This window comes from Alosa alosa, chromosome 1 (genome assembly GCF_017589495.1).
Source record: "Alosa alosa isolate M-15738 ecotype Scorff River chromosome 1, AALO_Geno_1.1, whole genome shotgun sequence".
In the NCBI taxonomy this organism is placed as follows: domain Eukaryota; kingdom Metazoa; phylum Chordata; class Actinopteri; order Clupeiformes; family Clupeidae; genus Alosa; species Alosa alosa.
Genome location: NC_063189.1, coordinates 35,897,288 through 35,902,287, shown reverse-complemented (window position 1 = coordinate 35,902,287; position 5,000 = coordinate 35,897,288). Strand labels below are relative to the sequence as shown.

The 5,000-nt window shown below is 49.7% G+C and overlaps 1 protein-coding gene across 1 annotated transcript in view; it reads left to right on the top strand.

Annotated features, from left to right (window-relative positions):
- The window catches only part of tenm3 (teneurin transmembrane protein 3), a 212,130-nt gene that overhangs the window by 77,653 nt on the left and 129,477 nt on the right, over positions 1–5,000 (top strand).

Sequence of the window (5,000 nt, the reverse complement as noted above, 5' to 3'; positions counted from 1 at the left end):
GTGTTCTGTCCCTCTCCATCTGTCTCCTCTGAAGGCGGCTGATGAAAGGGTCTGGGGCGCGAGGCGTCTGATCCGCCGGAGAGTGGCTGCGCCGCGGCTGTGGACGGGAGATGGCCTCCGCACACCCGCCAACGCCTGCCTCTCGGCCTTATCTCCCGCAGGCCCACTCAGCTCGGCCCGGCAAAGACCACACGCCGACATTATCATTAGTCCCTTATCGCGCTTCTCCTCTCTCTCTCTCTCTCTCTCTCTCTCTCTCTCTCTCTCTTCTCTCTCTCTCTCTCTTTATTTTTTCTTTCGCTCTATCTTTTTCTCACATACAGACTCTTTTTGCTCTCTCTCTTTCTCTCCCTGGCTCTCCTCTCTCTTTCTCTTTTCTCTCTATCTCATTCTCATACACATCCTTTTTGCTCTCTCTCTCTCTCTTTCTTTCTCTCTCTCTCTCTGTGTGTCTGCCTTTCGCCCAAGTGTCAAACTCAAACGTGTGTAAATGTGCCTTGTGTTCTGTGAAGGCCTGATGATCTGTGGGGAGAGAGAGAGAGAGTAGCTTTGATTTATTTGCACGTTGTTCTCGTTTGAGGGAAGATATGGAGCGTGTCCTTCAGGCTTATTTATGCCCGCGGTCCACTGAGGATTGAAGAACTGGAGAAAGGGAAATAACAAGTGTGTGAGAGAGAGAGAGAGAGAGAGAGAGAGAGATGCTGCCAGAGGGAGAAAAAGAGAGAGAGAATTGTTGGAGGGAAGTGATTCGAGAGAGAGAGGGAGATGGAAAAAAAAGATAAAGGAGTAAAAGAGCGGTAGAGCAGGAATATGGAATGATGGTAAATTGAAGTGTGTGCTGTTCATAAGCGCTTTTGTTAGAGCTCACACCCTCTTACGCCATAAAATATTTAAAGACAAACTCAAAGCGCTCATTCACCAGAACGCCTGTAATAATCAAAAATACCCCACCATGTGGTTTTTTTTTTTATCCTGAAAGCAGCTGAATCTCTGCGCTTGCTTTCTGAAGCAGTCCAGTGATCAGTGAGCTCGGTAAGCAGTCCGAAAGCTGGGGTGGGGGTTGGGTAGGGGTAGTGTGAGGAGTCGGACAAAAGGAAAATCAATGGCTGATAAACACCGAGCCATCTACCGGTGGAAACAGGCCACGAGCACCAAAGACGTCTCCCACTATTAACTCCTGCAGAGAAGAGTGTGTGTGTGTGGGTGGGGTGGGGGGTTGTTAGTCTGCAGGGAGGTAGAAGCAGTAAAATGTTCTAGATGGTCTAAATATCTATTTTCACATATAGCTCAGGAATAACACCAGCTAGTCTATTCCAGTTGGAGGGAAACAAAGGAACACAATCCAACAGACGTGTGGTGCCTTGACATACTGTATGTGGGTGGGAAACCACAATCATTAACATCGGTTAACATAGATTATCTATGAAGGTGATAATGATGATGATTACCTTTTGGTATCTGGGATCGTGTGTGTGGGTATGTATAGAGATGTGTGTGTGTGTGTGTGTGTGTTCCACTGCTCCCTCTCCTCTGCACTCCTCTCCTTCATCTCCCTCGTCTCAGACCCCTCCTTCCTTCTCATTCCTCCTCAGTGCCTGGCTTTGGGCAAAAGAAAAAACTCCATTTCCCATGTGACATTTCAGCAGCGCCCATGTCATTAGAGAGACGCTGCCTTAGAGAGCTGTAAATGTTGTTGGGAGAGCCTAATTGGCAGTCCCAGGACAAAGGTCATGCTGGCCTGCTCACGGCCATGATTTATCTGTTCTTTTCCTCCTCACCAAACCTGATGTGCAGGAGAGCACCGGCTGGCCAGGGGGCAGGGATGGACAGAGAGAGGTATGGAGCGGGAGACGGAGAGAGAGAGAGAGGGATGGAGAGAGAGGGATGGAGCAGGAGATGGAGAGAGAAAGGGATAGAGAGAGAGGGATGGAGCAGGAGACGGAGAGAGAGAGGGTGAGAGAGAGGGATGGAGAGAGAGGTATGGAGCGGGAGATGGAGAGAGAGAGGGATGGAGCGGGAGATGGAGAGAGAGAGGGATGGCGAGAGAGGTATGGAGTGGGAGACGGAGAGAGAGAGAGGGTGAGAGAGAGCGATGGAGCGGGAGACAGAGAGAGGGTGAGAGAGAGGGATAGAGCAGGAGGTATGGAGTGAGAGACGGAGAGAGAGAGAGAGGGTGAGAGAGAGGGATGGAGAGAGAGGTATGGAGCGGGAGACAGAGAGGTAGAGCTGATTGAGCAGGGACAGCACACACTGCAGGCAGAACAACCTAAAAATACAGCAGCATAGCGAGACAAAAAGGAGCAGAGATTGAAGAGAAGAGAGGGAGACAGGGAGAGAGGAGGAGAGAGAGAGGGAGAAATGGAGAGAGGAGGAGAGAGAGAGAGAGGGAGAAAGGGAGAGAGGGAAATTGGTGTTTTTTTAAAGGTTGTCAAAGCACTGATGGTGAATGCACTCAGATCAACCTTGCTGAGCTGCAGGATTATTATTCTCTCTACTTCCCATTCTTTTTCTCTCTCACACACACACTGTCTCTCTCTCACACACACACACACACACACACACACACACACACACACACACACACACACACACACACACCTGTTCATTAAATACATCTGACTCCTATTGCTGCTCTCTGGTGGTCCTGTGCCCGGAGATTGGCTCTGACACATCCACGGGAGAGAAGACTTACCCACAATGCATCTGTGTAACATCAGAGTAATTCTGTCTGAACGCAGGTTGGCTGCCTGAAATGAACCAGTACTCATAGGTATTACTGTGCAAAGTGCGCTTGATATGCTTATTTTTGTGCTAGTATATCTATTAAGGGTATATGTGTGGGCATGTCTGGGTTTTCAGGGGAAAAGACACACACACACACACACACACACACAGATGTGTCTGCAGGGGTGTGGGCTATGTCTGTCTCTCTGGCTTAATTAAGAGAGTAGCATTTGCTAGATAGCGTCCAGAGACTATGACCACAGGCGACGCACCACATTCATAAAGTCATAAGTCTGTGAAGCGGAGTGATAGAGGGAGTGAATGATGGAGGGAGGGAGCGAAGGATGGATGAACTTCCTCCACACACTGAGAACGCTGGGAGCGGTTAGCGCCCGGTCCCTGGTGTGGCTGGACGGCTCAGGACTACACGACGCACGGGCGGCTGGCTCTCAGGCTCTCGTTCATTTCATTTCTCATAGTCACTTTCTCTTCTACCTCAGGCCGCATGACCACTCCATAGCTTACAGGGTAAAATGAGCTTACACACACACACACACACACACACACACACACACACACACACACACACACACACGTACACACACAAACACACACACACACACACACACACACACACACACACACACACACAGCTCACCCCACACACACACACACACACACACACACACACACACACACACACAGCTCACCCACACACACACCCCCCCACACACACACACACACACACACACACACACAGCTCACCCACACACACACACACACCCAGAAACATCGACACTCTCTGACTCACAAACACGCACACAGACCCCACACACGCACCCCACACACACACACACACACACCCTACACCCACACACACACACACACACGGCATGTCCCAGAGGCCCTGTGGAAGGTTAATAGAAGCCTAATTTGCTGGTTGTGTGGGGCAGCGGCGCTGCAGCACTGCTCCCAGTAGATTCCCCTAATTGTGTTCCTCTCCTGCCTCGGCAGCCTGCCTCGCGCGCGCGCTCGTCTAGATATATAAATAAGGACTGCATTAATTAAAAGCAATTCATTCCCTTCTTTTCTCTCTCTTTCTCTCTCTGCCGTCTCCGTGCCCCCCTCTGCTCCTAGTTTGCTCCCTCACAATGCAGCAGCATGTAAACAGGAAGGAGCAATTATGGGCTCCGCAAGGAGAGGGGCTGCACAGAATGTGTGCATCTGTGAGAGTGTGTGTGTGTGTGTGTGTGTGTGTGGCTGTATGTGTGTGTGTGGCTGTGTGTGTGTGTGTGGCTGTGTTTGAAGGAATCAGAATGTGGGTGAGTGTGTGGCTGTGTCTGTGTGCGTATGTGTATCCACAGATCTATGTGTGCATGTTTGTATATAAGAGTGTGTGTGTGTGTGTGTGTGTGTGTGTGAGTGTGTGTGTGTGTGTGTGTGAAAGAGAGAGCGTGTCTGTAGCCTGTAACTGAAGGTGTGTCCAAATCAGCTCTCAGTGCACGGGTGGCTGGCTGTGATAGTCACAGTCTCCTCAGCTCCATACTGTACACCCATACCACTGAAGTGCTTTACACTCTTAATGGCCATACCAGTCTCCATGAAGAATGCTGAATGTAAGGCTCCCCCCACGCAGGCTCAACTCAGAGAGGAGGCTATAGATGGCTATCACACTGCCACACGCCGGGATATTAACAGAACAGGAGATGAGGAACATGAACCTACAAACAGAGAGAGAGAGGACAGAATGTTCCAGAAAATCCATTCCTGATCTCATTCAGTTTAACTGAGAGAGTAGTCTACCTGAGTGATAGCTAAGAGCTCCAGACAGAGACAGACAGACCTGCAGACAGACAGACAGACAGACAGACAGACAGACAGACAGACAGATAGATAGATAGATAGATAGATAGATAGATACATAGATATCTGTTCTGTGGAGTAACAAGATGACAAACTCATTTAGCCAGCCTTCTGATCCTTTCATATGGCAGTACACTATGGAGTGTGGGCTCATGTTTGTTGGGCTTATGTGCGCTTTACCAAGGATGTTATTACCTCGGATGTTTGCTCTGTCATCCTCAAGTTATGAATCCCTTTGTGTACCAAGTGCATGTGATTGTGTGTGTGTGTGTGTGTGTGTGTGTGTGTGCGTGCGCGCATGCGTGCGCACATGTGTGTGTGTTTGAGAGAGACTAGTGGGTGTGTTTTGTTGACTGCCAGCCTAGCATGCTGTGGCCACTGCTGCGGGGTGACCTGAGCCAATCAATACTGAG